This window comes from Zootoca vivipara, chromosome 4, assembly GCF_963506605.1.
Source record: "Zootoca vivipara chromosome 4, rZooViv1.1, whole genome shotgun sequence".
Classification (NCBI taxonomy): Eukaryota; Metazoa; Chordata; class Lepidosauria; order Squamata; family Lacertidae; genus Zootoca; species Zootoca vivipara.
In genome coordinates this window covers 76,336,846-76,353,835 of record NC_083279.1, presented here as the reverse complement: position 1 = coordinate 76,353,835, position 16,990 = coordinate 76,336,846, and the positions used below count along the sequence as shown (strand labels likewise).

The following is a 16,990-nucleotide window of genomic DNA, read 5'->3' as shown; positions in this document are numbered from 1 at the left end:
CAGGCTAGTTGTGGGCTAATTCTCCTAGAGATAGCTGCAGCTTTTTTTTCCAGAGCAGCGGAAATATGTGAAAGGCGAACAAAGTATTATAGTTAGGAGAAACTTCTTGAAGAAACAAACAGATGGGGTTTGTATGTGGTGAGATTCTCTTTCCCTTCTGAAAGCCTCAATGACAACAATCTAGGATGGAGCAAAGCAATGTTCCATTATTCCTCTTTTCCTTGCATTTCTGCCTTGCTAACCTATCTGTGCAAAATGCCCTTTGTAGCTTCTCTTGTTAGTGGCTTTCCCATGAAGTGACTTCCAGTCAAAAATGGAAAATAAATCAATCTGACCTTTTGTCTTGGAAAGCGGGCTCTGAATACAGAAACAGCCCATCTGATTAGCAAACACATATGCATGTACCACACAGGGCCCATTCATTCACCACCCTGCAATCTGATGCCAATGACGTCAAAGTCAAGATTGGAGGAAATAGGTGGTGTACAGCAAATATCAGTTTCAACGTATGACACGGATAGCCAAGTGAGGGGGGCTAGGAGAAGGGAACAAATGATTTCGAGGCATGCACAGTATCAAAAGCATGCCGACAGGGAGATAGAGAAGATGGCATTATCAGCCTGCTTTCTTGGCCTTGAAATGTAGCTAGGCTGTCCTTTTTCTCAATTAGGACTGAAGGTGAAAAGCATCAAAACGCAGCATTTCCTAAGAAACAACAAAGGTAGATAGACCTCAAGATAGCCACAAGATAAGATTTTTGTGGCCAACGTTTGTACGCCACTTCCCAAACCAGAAGTGGGTGTGCTCTGCACACAGAGTGTACTCAGCCTTAAGACTCCCCTTGAGTAAAACTAAAATGTCAAAAACCTAAAGCCCCTGCTGAACCATTAAAACGACAACACCAGACATATAAAGGACTGCATGTAGCACACGGCCAAACCATCATGGGATTTAGATGTGTGGCAACCACATCATGATGCAACCTCTTTACTAAATCCTGGCAAAATGAATACAAATGTCTTGGGGGGCAAAGGATGAGTGCTAAGACACAGCAGACACAAACTGCACGCATGCACCATCATTTCTGTTCCCCACCCATCTCGACAATAAAACCAGCAGCAATTCTAGGGAAACCCTTTAAGTGAAAAAGATGGGAACGGGGCGGAGACCCCTATCCTTGGCTCAGCAGTTCCCAAAGCTGAAAAAGTGAAGGGTTTTATGTTTAAGAAGCGATCAGATGGATCTATGTGACTGTCAAAAACTAAACATAAATGTGCCAAAAGCTTTAAAAAAGAAGAAGTGCATCAGGGACACTGGACAGGATGCAACCCACTCTGCTCCTACTATTATTGTTTGATAGTTAAATAGTACCAAGAGTGTGATACTCCCCCTCCACCCCATTCATCCCTGTCCGCAACAACAGGGCATCCTCCCCCCTAAGCAAATGACATCAATCAGCGGGGAGTTCTGTAAAATGCATAAAACAGTCATCTTCCAAACTCTACCAGAAGATAAATGATTCCAGACATTGGACTGTAGCCATTTTCCCACACATGCTACAGTGTTTTGTCATCCATATTGGGCCATAACATTGAGTGTGTGTGTGTTGTTGTGAGAGTTTACAGCTAAAGCTTCCACTTCTGGCTGAGAGCAGACAGCACATGAAACCTACCGCAACAAAAGTGTTGTTGCTGTGCAAAACTGTGGCAGGATTGTTTGATGGAAAATAAAACCAATTTCTAGGGTCTTCCATAGGATAATTGCAAGCACCTTCTGCTTCTTATTATCACCTCCATCTCAAAACATTAGAAATTAAGTAGCTGGCACCCACCAAGACCCACCGAATAAATTGGTACACAGTTCCTGCAATTGACATGCTATAGTTTCACTTATGAAAATATAAAAACAACCACCTTGAAAACCTTGTTGAAATGCAAAATAAAATATTTTAAATAAATAAAATATAGAAAAGCACAAGGTCTTTAGAAGACTGGATGCACATAAACTTTGAAGATACTTTTGGACCACATACATTTATTCTTTTCAAAACTCATGAGACATTCTTCTTAATGGATATATATGTCAGAAAGGATAGGATTTATTTTGATATACTGTTTGTAGTTTCTTCTTGTTTATCTCAGGATAAATATGGGATAAGCATACAATTTTTCTCAACCACACAAAAACAGATTATATCCTCCCCTTTCATTACTTATATACCAGGCGTGCTTCTAATCAGTACTGCCATTATGATTGATTCTAAAGTAAGTCTTTACCACCGAGAAGGTGCCTCTCAAACAAGATAATCAAAACAACTCTACAACATGCAATATGAGCAATTCAAAAGCTTGTTTGCAAATTGTTTTAAATAAGCAACTTCACGCTAAACTTGGTCGCATGTCTAACGTATATTAAAAACCTTTAAAGTACAGAGGAAGTACAGAGAAGATAAGCTCAGATTTTTTTCCCCTTTCCAAACTGAAGAGCACTTCACATGGCATTAGTTATCGTATTAATAAACACATAATTACTGGAGGATGAAAACTTACTTTGTGCACAAATATCCCAAGGCTCTGCTGTTCCGTTAAACACAATCTCTTCTCGATTTCATTTTCTGCTTATTGAGAAGAACTGTTCGGAATCTGACAGATGGTTTCACTCTGCCACTGAGCATTTCCTCTTGGTTATCTCTGCCAGTTAATATTTCCACGAGGCTGTCTGCAGGGCTGTGTGCTCTCTACATCATTTCTGGTCTGATCAATGCCCTGCCTAGCTTTAGGCTGGTTTCTAGTCCCGCCTCCTGTTCCTGAAGAAATGAAAACTCACAGCTGGATCTTCTGTAAGACATTTCTCTTACCACTAGCTGCACAGGGTAAATCATGCAATTATACCATGAAGAGACCCGCACCTCCACTTGAAACTTGGAAAACAATCACTCATCTTAATGAGGTGCACATGAAAGTCAACCTCGCAGTCAAATCAATAACACTGAGAAGTCATGACAAGAGAGCTGTGACCTTCAAGCCCGCAGAGCCATGTCAATGTAATACAATACTTCCCTATTCTAATACCAGTGTGAGGCAAAACACACTGCACATTTTATACCAAGCGGTCGTTTAAAAAATGCCTACCACCAGCGGACTAGGTCACTATGCAAATGACACTCAGCTCTACCTCTCATTTCTGTCTTCTAATCCCGGTGAAGGTGGGGGAGTCCTAAACTGGTTGCATTTTGGCATTGGTTGACATCATGACGGTGAACAAACAAATTCACACAGGATGGGGGTACTATTCTGGTGAATGCAACCTGCATTCCTCTGGGCAGCTGGTTATCGGTTTGGAAATGCTCTTGCAATCTGGCCCTGCAAGGTGGCAGTGGTTCCAGGAGTGATTTTCACCCTCTTTTGTCTTATATGCCAATGACACCTTTTAAAAATAGAAATCGGTCTTTGTCTCAGTCATTCAGCCACTGCTAGATTCGACACATGTGATGTGTGAGAGTGCCCTTGAAGACACTCTGGAAACTTCAATTGGTTCAAAACAGTTGCCAGAGTACTGACCAGAGCCAATTGATCATATCACAGTACAGCAATCTTATATACGTAGCTTCCCTGGTTTTCCAGATTGTTTTCGGACTTAATTCAAGGTGCTGGTTCCGACCTTTAAAGCACCAAATGGCCTAGGACTAGAACATCTTGAGAAATGCTTGGCAACTTTGCTCATCTTTGGAGACCCTGCTTCAATTCCTCCTGCTGTTAAAACGTGGTGGATGAGTATTTGAGACAGGGGCTTTTCAGTTGTGGTGCCAAAGATCCGGAACAGCCATTCAAGGGAGGTCCACCTGGCTCTAGTGCTACTTGCTTTTAGGGACAGTGAAGATAGTTTATTCCAGTAGGATATTGTAGGATAAAAACTTTAAGCTGCCATACATACTACCACTCCTATTTAGATTTTTAAAAGTCAATTTTAGTTTGCTCTGTAGTTTTACAGATTTTTTTGTAATTTTGTTTTTTCTTTAATTGTAAATGTAAGGGGAAGAGAGTATAGAGTCCCTCCCCCTCTCATCAGAAGCAGCTCCTCCCCAAGCAGCAATGGCAGCAAGGACGCTGAGGAGAGCAGTCAGGAAGTGGAGAGAGAGGACCAGGGCTCTCTCAGCACGGGAGAGCCCCTGCTACACAGGAGGGAGGAAGAGAGAGAGGGGGAAAGGGGGAGAAGGAAAACATGGAGCGTAGACCCTTTCCTCCGGTTCCGGAATTACGCAGGAGAAGGAGGGGAAGGAGGTTTGCTGTCCCAAGACTCTTATGTTGGAGGAAGTCAAGGGGCGTTTCAGTGCCGGATTCTGTATCGGACTGAGCAGACATGTTGTACATACCCAGCTCACTGTAAATAGCCTGCACTACTAAAAACTGCTGAAAGACAAGCATGCGGAGCGTCGTTACTCTAGAGTAGTCACAAGAACCTCTGACAGTAAACTACCCTGAATGTTTGTGGAAAGGTGCTATAGCTGAAAATAAATTATATTAAATGGTAAAAGAATAATTGCTACTAATTTGAACCCACATTTACTTTGTCTGCCAGCACTTGAGTTGGAAGATCACTTCCTTTGTTACGATCACCACTCACAGTTGTACAAAGTCTGTAGGAGTCACAGGAAATAGCTGAGTAAGCTGTCTCACGATGTTTATTTTCCAAAACTGCTCTGCAAACTATCCTGATGAGCTGCTCATCCATGAAATATGTGGAAGTAGGGACAACACTGATCCATCTAGCCCAGTCTTCCAAGGATCAAGACCTGGCACCCAAAATCATTATCAATGCGGATTCTAGTGCTTAAATTGAGAAGGACTAGAGAGGTCACTTACACATCCAAAAAAGAAAGGAAGAGGGCAAAGATGCACATGTTTCATAACATGTGCATACACTAGTTCAGGGTTTCCCAAACTTGGGTCTCCAGCTGTTTTTGGACTACAACTCCCATAATCCCTAGCCAGCAGGACCAGTGGTCAGTGATGATGGGAATGGTAGTCCAAGAACAGCTGGAGACCCAAGTTTGGGAAACCTTGCTCTAGTTTATATGTACAGAAATAATACACTTTAGAAATAATTACAATAATTTAAATTGAAATGTTATAAATAGATAGACATAGGCATTATCATAGTGGGTAAGACTGTGCACAGGTGACCTTTGTTACTGCTTGATGTCCTCTAGAGGTCTTAACTATTTATGGACACCCTCAAGGCCCTTGCTTTCAACTGGAATTTAACCACATGGACCTTCAAATGTAGGACCGTCCTCAAATAGCCTTTCAATAAGGCTGACCTGGGTAAAGTAGGGCACATGACTAGGATTGGACCTTATACAAGCAAGACAATTTGGTAACCCTGAACTATGATCTCTTCTGTGAAGAGACATAACTTGCGCAGAATCAGACACAAGCATGCAGCATGTTGGAGGTGTATGCTGCAGTTGCGAGGCACAGCACATGCTTCGCATCCAACTGACTTCAGTCCCTTGAACCTCCAGTTATAAGGTCTCACCAGCACGGCTAGGAAAACGGAAGGGTGCTGCCTCTCAGATATTGGGCTACACACAAAAAATAGTCCTGAGTTGGTATAAGGCAGTTCGTATGCCAAGCACATATTTTCAGACTTGGACAATTCTCTCTTTACAAACAAGCATGCCTGTTTTCTGGATGCCTTCTCACATGTGTTTTAATTGTACGCAATATAGAAAAGTAACATGGAAAACAGCCCTAAGCAAGGATGTAGCATCCAGCCCAGTGTTTTATTCAGCAAGAAGACTTGTTGCATAACAACTTTATTTTGCTACAACATTGAACCCGTGACTGGCATTGTGACAATTATTAAGGGGCAACAAGCCAGATACTAAAAAAGCCTGAATTGTGATCCAGGGCAACCTTCATGAAATTTGCTGCCCTCCAAGTGCCAAAAGAACCTGTACTCCTTGAACATCAGGAGGGCATCAGGTTATTTAAGGCTGGTCCTGGATACACTTTATGGGCAAATGGAATTAATTTTTTAAGCCAAGCGTATGGACTTAAAATGTGATTCATTACTGTTAAGTCTAGACTAGGCAGGGATGGGAGTTTCCAGAGAGAGTTTTGCTTGGTTCTCAGATGCTGCTTGAATTATTAATGACTTATTAATTACTTTTAGGATACAAAGTGCTTTATAAACACAGGATTGTGATGCTTCAAATGGCACAGATTTCTTACTATTAATTGCACTTATTGGTTGCTTTTTCCATTTACAACAAGTAAACTCATAATAACTTACAATATAATACAAAAATTAAAACCAATATAAAACTAAAATAGAATGAAAGCACCCCCCCAAAAAAATCACATACATAAAATGTTAGCTAACATATCCCACCCACTAAAGAAGGCCATGATATTTAAAACCTTCCAAGCTAAAGGCCAAAAGCCTGGCTGAAATGAAACTTTTTTGCCTGGCACCTAAAAGTAGCTTCGTTGGGGAGAACATTCTGTAAGAGGTGAGCCATCACTGAAAAGGCTGTTAATGGGTTGCACATTTAGATTTCTTACTCTGTAGCTGGTGTAACCAGTCAGAAGGAATTATTACAGCACAGAGCTCTACTACCAGCTTGCTATCCGCCAAATCGCTTATTCTTCAGCTTGCAAAACACCTTGTTTACATGGTGGGAAACTCAGCTAATTTCATAACTGTGTAGCAGTTGCCACCTCATGAAATATAAAATTCCAGAGTCTGCATGGGACCTGAATGTGAAACATAGCTGTCAACTTTCGGATTTAAAAATAAGGGATCAATTGCCGAGTGCTGCCGGAAATCGCAATTTCCGGTGCTGGCTCTGCCCATGTCCGTGGCGCCGGAAATCAGTTCTGTGCATGTCCAGACATGCGCAGAAGCGATTTCCGGTGCCCAGACATGGGCAGAGTGGCACTGAAAAACGGTTGGCGATTTCCGGCAGCACTTGGCAAGTGAGCGAGCAGCCAGCCGTTGAGCGAGGCGTTTTACTGAGTGGCGGCTGGCCACCAGGGAGGGAGAGGAGCTGCTTCCTTTAAAATCCAGGAGATTTATGGGATATTTAACAATCCCGGGTAACAGCGGGAAACGGATTTAATAAGGGCGTTTCCCGCAAAAAAAACGGGAGGGTTGACAGCTATGATGTGAAATCTTTCTTGGATGATAACCTTAAGACATGGTAACTTGGTAAAGTTTGGAGCTTATATTTTGCTACAGAGGCTATTTCAAGACAAACACTTCTCCCTGTGAATATGAGGTGGTCATTCTTCCATGTGCAGCAGACTGATGGGTGTGTGGAGCTGCATGTCACTGACTCTGGCCTCAGTAAAGACAGACAAACTTTGTTTCACTTATCCTCATGGTATTAATACATAGCTAAATATTCCCACTGTACGGTAGTCTGAAAGAGGCCAATGGCAAACATGCCCTAAATGCTCACCCTCAAAAATAAACGCCAGGCTTTGCTAGAACTGTGTCTTTGATTTAGCCTCCTTATGCTAAACCTTGTGCTGAAGTGGAAAAAAGGTCAACTTCTTTGCAAGGCAGAAGTAAGTGGAGTTGTTAAAGGTCCCACACCCATTCTTGCTTCTCTTAATGTGATTTAGCAGCTAAAAACAGAGGGAATCCAGAGCCACAAAACCGATTGTCTTTCCATGAGCCAACAATATAAGCAAGTAAAGTAACCCAAATACCCTTCTTGCCTTCCAGGAGGCCCTGTAGAAAACAATGTCCATTATACAGTGTGTAAGTTTTATGCTATCGAGAGCAGTGTGATTCTGAGAAATTAATGCTCCATCCAGTGCAAGTCGTGGTTCTCCTACTGAGGCCCATGTCTAAGAAGTTCATGCTTCAGGTTTTAAGTGCAGTGGCTATAACAGTTCTTCCAAGGGGATGTGATGCCTTATTCCAGCGTTTCTCAACCGCTGTTCCGCGGCACACTACTGTGCCGCGAGACGGTGGCTGGTGTGCCGCCACGTGCGGTGACGAGAAGGGCGAATTTGCAGCTCGGCCAGGCGGCAAGCCACGTTCCGGCTGTTGCGAAAGTTGCCGTCCAGGGCGCTCTGCACGTCCGCCTCCCCCCAGATCTCCAGCAGAGCCCGAGTCTCCAGGTCTGACCACAGGAAGCCGCGCGTGTTTGTGATCATCCTGGCGGCCGCGATCGGACGGGAAGGGGCGATCAATGGCTGGCAGGCGGGGGCCAGCCGCCCGCCCGCCTCGCCGCAGCCCCTCCTCCCGCAGCTCCCCCTCTCAGCGTCCCCGGCAAGGCGGCAGTTGCGGCGGCCGAGATCCCATCCCTTCTCTCGCCTGGCTTTCCTCAGCCTCGTCTGCGGCTGTCGCTCCCTCGCCTCAGGCGGCAGGAGCTCGGTGGTGGTGGTGGCGGTGGAGGGGGCTGCGCTTCGAGGCCCATCGTGTGCGCGCACACTCACATCCATCCACACACACACACACACACCCCAGTCGCCCAGGTTCACACACAAAGCAGCGAGGGTGTCTGTCGCACAACTTCAGTGGTGGTGGGAAGAAGGGGGCAGGAAGGCGAGAACAATAGGCAACGGTCTCCTCCCGAGGAAAAGGCGTTGCGTACCTATAGGGCGGCACAGAGTTGGTGTGCCTCATGATTTTTTTCATGGAACAAGTGTGCCGTGGCCCAAAAAAGGTTGAGAAACACTGCCTTATTCACAGCAAAGAACTGGCTGACAGAAAAATAACCACACAGTTCCTATGAAGAGGAAACAATTCCAGGCCTATTCCCAGATCTAGAAGCACCGCAAAAATGCTTCCCCAGTTCTGTTTGTGCTAAGATGCTGAAGGCAGAAGGACTGCTGAAGACTTTGGGTGATATTCAACTAAAAAGAATCTTAGAATTGGAAGGGACTCAAGGCTCTTCTAGTACAACCCCCTGCAATGCAGGAATCTCATCTAAAGCATCCATGACAGATGGCCATCCAACCTCTGCTTAAAAACCTCCAAGGAAAGAGAGTCCACAACCTCCGGAGGGAGACTGTTCTACTGTCAAAGTAGACCACTGAAATTAATGAACACGGCTAAGTTAGGTCCATTAATTTCAGTAGGTGTACTCTGAGTTAAGCTTAGTTGAGTACCACCCTTTGTTGAGAGGGAAAGAGAGCATTTTAGAGTACAATGAGTCCCATTTTAGTGTTCAATTCACTTGCGTGCAAGCTCACAAGAGGGAGCAAAGGCACGCTGCCAATCCCTTCTGGTCTGAATCTGGGAAGCTCCTCTATTCATGCTGATTCCCTGCATGAATTAGAACCCTCTACGATGTTTTAAACTGGCCCTCATTACCAAGGGCATGCGGATTCTAAAAGCAAGTTATCCACAGAATCATAGAAGGCTGGAAGAGACCCCAGGGTCCACAGCTCCCCACAATTCATATGGATAACACCAAATCTACACAGTTCCAAATCCAGCAAGGCTAAACATATGCAGAACTTACTGCATACATAGCTCTCGCTTGCAGGATCTGGCCAGGCATTTGAATACCAGTACTGTAGACGTTATTGGAGTTATATATGCTTACAGTGGAGATGCTGGAATAGGACAAAGACCTCAGTTCTGAAACACACAAACAGAAACTATTAAATAAAATAAAAAACTTGCTGTATGTGTATGAGTAGGCACCACTTGCATGTGGCTCATGACAATAGCATATCCATACCATACTTTTAAAACACATTTAAATCATATGGCTTCCCCTTATGAATCCTGCAAATGGCAGTTTGTTAAATGTGCTGGGAATTTTAGCTTTGTCAGGGGTAAACTACAGCTCCCAGCTTCCATGTGCTATAAATGTGACTTCTAGGCTCGTACTAACAAAGGAGAAATGAATTTGGAAGCTATTTATTTTACAGCTGCAGAATGTGTTTCACTATGCATAGGGCCACAGTGTGCTTTATTATAGAAAGACAAAGGTCACTGTGCTTTTGTGGAATTAGGTCTCCCTTTGATCCTTTACCGGCCTGGGGAATTAATATTTGCTTTTCTTTCACTATTCATGTTATTACCTGAAAAGCGTTGCTTCATCAAACCAAAGTACACATACTATGCACAATAATCTATTGATTCTATTCCTCCTTCAGTGACTTTCCAATTTTTCCTCTATTATGCATTTTGCAAGGAGAGGATGAAAGTCTAACAGCCAGCAAAGCGGTTACTTCCCATGCCAATGTTGTCTGATCCAGGCTGGGGCAATGCGGGAGTAACAGGAGAGTGTGCCATCTGCTCTGCCCATGCCATCTGCTTCCACCAAGCATTACCACAAGCAGGGTGTGAACCATCATGACAGCAGCTGCCATTACACTCTGATAATGTATGTGTAACTCGGGTGGTACAGCCCCTCAGGTTTAGGGAAGGAGAAGGGACACTCTCTAGAGGCACAGCCCCTGTGGCTTTTTCTTTCTTCTATGTCAGAGGTGGGTAAGTCACAATGTCTGATCCAGCTCCTTAAGGAATTTTTCTACCTCCTGCCTACCAAAACCCTATCTATTTTGGTGGCGAAGGCAAAAAGAGTGGGGAAAATTAAGACATTTTGCTGGGGTAGGTGGAGCCCAGGGCACTGCCAGGGATTGAAATCACTCAGTTCCTGGTCATCAAATAATTTGATGAGCAGAGAAGCAGAGATAACCCTCTTCCTCAACTGATCTGCTGGCGTGTGCATGTGTGTATGTGCACACACTATGTGCCCGTTTGCATGCCACTCCCCTGTATGTGTGAGAAAGTGCATGCGAGAAAGTCTGGGTTGACCACATCCACTGCTGGCATGTGGTCCCTGGAAGGTAGTCTATGAGTGAATGCCACCCCTGTTCTTGTTTGATTTTAGTATGTGTGGCTTGCGGAGTTTGGCCATTGTTTCTGAGAGACTACCCATAGATAGGCAGGGTGCATTCTCTTGTAGAAGAATAGGGCTAAGCAGCCCTGTTGGGATTTCCTGCTTATTCTGCTGAGTGCGCTTCTAGGCTTCGGCACTACAGCCCTGATCCGATGGCACCACTGACACCAGATTCCCAGAGAGAAAGCTCTTTCTCTCTAGGAATCTGATCTGGGATAGCAAATCTACTGCTTGGTAGGATTGCACATGTGGTTCACTTCCACTTAAGCCAGGCATGGCCAAACTTGGCCCTCCAGATGTTTTGGGACTACAGCTCCCATCATCCCAAGATAACAGGACCAATGGTCAGGGATGATGGGAATTGCAGTCCCAAAACATCTGGAGGGCCAAGTTTGGCCATGCCTGACTTAAGTTCTACTTGCATATGTGTGAATAAGCCAAATATTTGACAGGCAGGAAGTCTTGATGATCTATTGTAAATTATGCCAAGATCTACCAATATTATCCTATCATACCTTCTGCCCACCTCTAGGAAACAATGTCTTCCAGTGCTGGGGAACCTATGGCTCTTCAGATACTGTTGAACTAAACTCCCAGCCAGCAAAACCAATGAGAGATGATGGGAGCTGTCCACCTTTGACTTAGCCTGTTGAACCAACGGTACAAAATAATCAGGCTATAACCAACCTCCTCCCCAATCCTAGAAAGGAGGGCAACAACTATGCCAGAGGACAGTTGCTGGCAACGATGGTCACCTTCCTTTGAGTGCTGCTTGTAAAGGAAGGGGTGCAATTCTGTTTAATTTAGCTAAACCCAGACACAGACTTTAATCTGCCTTGGCAATGCATAAAGGACGACGCCTAGGGCATCAGAAGATGCTCTCTTTTACTCAGTAACAGCAACGCAAAGAAAACTATCCACATCTGACTTCAGAAATACAATATTATAGCTGAAGCCAAAGGTAAGTATCTGTGCAACCACACCTGAGAAGCAGTTGGAGAAATGACTGCTGGTTAAACAAAGATTCCTACAGTTCCGCAAGCAGTCCACTAGAGGCCATCTAGAGCTTGCATTCTTGCTCAACCAGCGTTTTCAGAACCCAAAGTACAGTACAACAAAAGAACAATTGCCTTTACAAATTAAAGCAGACTTGTTATATGGAGAGGGAGAGAAATAACGCCAACTGTTTATGGGTATCTACAGTGCACCAAAAAACAAAAACAAAACACCACCCCCAAACCCTTCTTTTAAAAAAGGAAGGGCAAAGTAATAAGAGTGTTTTTGTTCTGCGCTTATGCAATGGAACTTCCAAACATTATGTATCAAATTCCTTTTTCATACATTATGTAACTTCATGACATTTTAAACAGGAACATGAAGAGACAAGCAGCTGGAGCTTGAACTTCGGGCAAGCATAGCTCACTGTTCCATTGGCCAGGGAGTAGCAAAACAGACTTTCTGTACTGCTGGTATACCAAGCCACAGGTGTTATACTGCCAGCCAGTTGCAGGGACCTGTTGTCAGGCAGGCTAACAGCCTATGGGTCTGGGAAACACATACAGTGGTACCTCGCAAGACAAGTGTCCTGCAAGACGAATTTTTTGCAAGACGAATGTGTCTTGCGATCTGATGGTGACTCGCAAGACGAATTTGTTTTGCGAAAAATTCGCCTTGCGAATCGCAGTTTCCCATAGGAATGCATTGAAATTTAATTAATGCGTTCCTATGGGCAAAAAAAGAAATTTCAATGCATTCCTATGGGAAACCGCGATTCGCAAGACCAATTTTTCGCAAAACAAATTGACTCGCAGAACGAATTAAATTCGTCTTGCGAGGCACCACTGTATTGCCTATATGATTATAAGAATGGCTTAAGTATGATTCACTTCCTAAAGAGGCTGCAGGAGACCTTAGGGGGGGGGAGCAGCCTAAGGCATAAAATTGGTCAACTCAGTGGAGGTGATGTCACAAGTCATATGCGTAGGATATGACCTTAGGCAATCCAGCCAATGTGATCCCCCAAAGGAATTGCAGGGAGTGTGACTTTCAGGTGCCATATATGGTTCAAGCCCAGAAGTGGTATTGTGGTTGTGTTAGCTTAGTTGTGGTTAGAATTATTTAGCTATTTCCAACAAAACAAAGAAGTGTACAGTGGTACCTCTACTTACGAATTTAATGCATTCCGAACACACATTTGTAAGTCGAAAAAAATTGTAGGTCGAATCCCATAGGAATGCATTGGGAGAAAAAATTCATAAGTAGAAGCAACCCTATCTAAAAATTCGTAAGTAGAAAAAATCCTATCTAAACTGCATCCAAGATGGCGGACGGAGCTCCATTCGTAAGTAGTTATTCGTAAGTAGAGGTACCACTGTATGTATATTGCTGCTGAGAACTGTTGGGATTGATGTCAGTGGTTGCAAGCCATTCAACAACTGCCCACTTCCACTATGTTGACAGGCTGAGGTGGCGGTCTCTGCCTCTGTGCTTCTGCCCTCCCAATACTTACTAGTAAGGGAGAACTTTGCTCACCTCCTTCTGAGAGCCCTACAGTGGTAGCTGCCGATTCCTGCCAGCAAAATATCTCACCAGCTGCCTCTACTGCTTCCTTAGGCTGTGTTACTTATTTAACATCGTACATCGAGTCAAAGCCTAAGTAATACCTTCTAATAAGCTCATCTTAACCTAAAATTTTAATAGAAATGGTAAGTAACGTGCAGGTAAATACACAAAGATAAGCAGATAATTTTAAATAAAATTGGAATCTATTTTCTCAATACCTGTTTCACATTTTCTTTTTTAAAAAATTACTGCTATTCACTTTCCATCTTAAAGAAGGAGGATAAAAATATGGCAAAAACCTTAAAGAAACATTCCTGCTTTCATGGTTGCAGAGTAAAACTGCTAGATGTATATATCTGAAAAGCACTGAATATAAGAAGACAGAAATAATCAAGTTTAGAACATGCATTGTTTCTAAATTCATCTCGTGCTTCTGAGAAGTCGCCTTAGCCATCTGAATGTATGAGGTTAATGACTCCAGAGATTTTGCTCATGGCAGATGGAAAACTTCACTGGTGTGAGAGGAATTGTCACACCTCCCACTGTGCCAAAAAACCTGAAATACTGCGAAAGGCAAAGGATTTGCTTCCTAAAAGACACCACAGGTGTGCAACTTATTTACCAGCCTTGGCATTGCTGCTACTTTGCTCACATAGATTTTATGCCAAGTATATAAGCATGGTACATTTCTGAGACAGCACTCAGAATAACACAAGATACTTTTAAGAGTTCTTAGGAAATAGCTTGGGAAAATGAACAAGAAACTACTATGCTTTACAGCATAATGTAGCATAGGGTAAGGTATTTCACATCCATTTTGTATTTGCTAGAAATGTTCTTTCTGCTCATAGCTAAAAATTATTGGATGTTCCTTTAATACAGAAGGTGTATCTGAAGAGTGGAGTTCTTTCTCAGTTGATGTGACCCCCACATATATACGGTATACTGCAATGATGGCGAATCTATGACACGCGTGTCAGATGTGACACACAGAGCCCTCACTGCTGGCCCGCGTCCCATCGGCCCATTTACACTCTTGTTGTTGTTCCCCCCCCCCATTTGTTCTCCCGCTCCTCCTACAGCTTTTCTCCACTGCAGCTTGCCTCCGCTACAGCTTGCCTCCGCTGTTAAAACCCGGATCCTTTTGTTGTTGTTGTTGTTGTTGTTGTTGTTGTTGTTGTTGCTGGTAGCCAGAGATTGGTTTTTAACCCCTTCTGTGCTGTTTTTTCTGGCGCTTTGGCAGACTATGTCGGTGCTGCGTGTTAGTTCCAGCGAAGGTATTATTCATCATTGATTTCTGTTCTCTACCCCCCCAAAAAGCACAGCAGCTTTGGGGCACCCCCCCAAAAAAAGCAAAGCAACTTTTGCACCCCCCAAAAAAACCTCCAAAACTTTGGTCAGCAGCTCCCCCCAAAAAGCTCAACAACTCTGGGCACTTTGTGATGAATAAGAGGTTTTTGGTTTGGTTTGGTTAAATAATTAGTTTTTGGTTTATTAAATACAGTTACCAGTATATATTACAATTATACATTTTTGTTATTTAAACTATAAATATCACGAAATTATGGTTTTCTCTCTCGAAATGACACACCACCCGAGTTATGCTCGGTTTTTTGGCACATTTTGACACACCAAACTCAAAAGGTTGCCCATCACTGGTATACTGTATATATGGATTAAAGATACAATCATATGAATTTTTGCTTAGGCGTGAATCAAGCTGAACTCAGAGGGCATGCTTCCAAGTCAACATGCCATACATTGCATGGAGCTGAGCTGCAAAGAATTAAGCTCTCCCCCCTCCCCAATCTAGTGCATTATCTTTTACTACTTTGTAACATATCTCAACTATATGAGCTTGGCGGCCTGAGAATGAGCACAGGTGTTCAGGTACTATGTAATCCAATTAAAATGTTTAAAAGGAAGTTCTTTTTCTGTTGCCACAGAAGTTACACTTAACAGGCTTATAGTAATTAGGCAGCCTGGAAAGTTGCTTTGCACTTAGAAGTTTGCTGCCAGGAATATAACGAGAGACAAGCACTGCTGTCCTTGTGTGTCCCGCAGCTGTTGTGGCTTTTTCCATCTGAGAGCAAAAACAGTTGCCTCGAGCATTTCAGAGGCATGCAAGCACACAGAAAGTGTTCATTAGCATTGGACATGAATTTTCAGTTATTGGAAGCAGATGGCTAATCCACATGGTGAGCGAGTCTTAAACCAAATCCACTGAAGACTACGGACAACAATAATACAACCAAAGACACATTAACACTCTATGGCCCTGATTAAAATTTATACATGCAGAACCTAGATACTCTGAATGCCACCAATCAGCTATTTGATGAGGTGGGAAGAGAATAAATCCAGTCTCCATGCTATGTTCTTTACAGCTGATAATATTGGGACTATCTAACTGGGCTACAAACGTGCAGCCACAACTACTAGATCGAGATAGGAAATCATCTGTGCAGCATTCATTTGCATGGGGGATTTCCCATTCAAATAAGAGGCGCTGAGTAGAATTTATTCTCACAAGTGTGAGGCAATAATAATAATCCTCAGGTATATTTCTATGTAACTACATCATCCTGAATGGATGCTACAACATATAGAACTGGTTTGGGGTGGAGGTAGAGTGGAATACAAAGGCTGTTATGAAATAAACATGCGTTGTCAACACCCGCAGTTCTATGACCTTACAAATAAGATTCTTCATCAGAAATGGAACTCTCTTCTAGATTTTTCTGAATGTTGGCTGTGGAGAGTATTGTAGTTGGTTTTGACCTACAGTATAAAGCCTTAAATGACCCAGGACCGCAATGTCTCAAGGACTGCCGCTCCTCATATGAACTGACCCGTACCTTGCGATCATCATCAAGGCCCTATTTTGTGTACCTCCTCACAAGATGTTTGGAGGTCAGCAACAAGAGATTGGGCTTTTTCTGTGGTGGCTCCCTGCTTGTGGAATGCTCTCCCCAAGGAGGCTCACCTGGTGCCTTTATTACATACGGTATATTCCTGCGTATGAGACTACTTTTTAACCCAGGAAAATCTTCTCAGAAGTCGGGGGTCTTCTTATATGGCGAGTATATCCCAAACTCTATATTTTAACTGGAAAAGTTGGGGGGTCGTCTTATACGCCCAGTCGTCTTATACGGCGGAATATACGGGTATCTTTAAGTGCCAGGCAAAAACATTTCTCCCAGGCCTTTGTCTAATTAAACAATATACAGCCTTTTAAATGTGTGTGCCGCGGGGAATAATTGTTTTCGTTTGTTATTATGGTGTGCATTTCTGGATTTTTATATTGTGAACTGCCCTGTGATCTTTGGAAGAAGGATGGTATAGAAATTTACTTTAATAATAATAATAATAATAATAATAATAATAATGCACTATGGATGTTGCTCTGGGCTACTTGGAAGAAGGGTGGTATATAAATGCATTAAATAATAATGATTTAGACAGCAATCTTGTGTCCTAATATTCAAATCCCTTGCTCTGTCACAGGGGTGTAAGTGGCTTGAGGATTGCAGCCCAAGTCAAAATACT

The 16,990-nt window shown here is 43.2% G+C and overlaps 1 protein-coding gene across 3 annotated transcripts in view; it reads right to left on the bottom strand.

Annotated features, from left to right (window-relative positions):
• The window catches only part of STARD13 (StAR related lipid transfer domain containing 13), a 134,281-nt gene that overhangs the window by 68,130 nt on the left and 49,161 nt on the right, over nt 1–16,990 (bottom strand). Inside the window, exon 1 of one of the 3 annotated variants that reach the window (XM_035115926.2) lies at nt 2,550–4,953. The exons of the other annotated variants lie outside the window; for them this stretch is intronic. The gene's annotated coding sequence lies outside the window, so the exon portion shown is untranslated. Of the gene's footprint in view, nt 1–2,549; nt 4,954–16,990 lie in introns of those variants that run through there. 3 annotated transcript variants of the gene reach the window in all.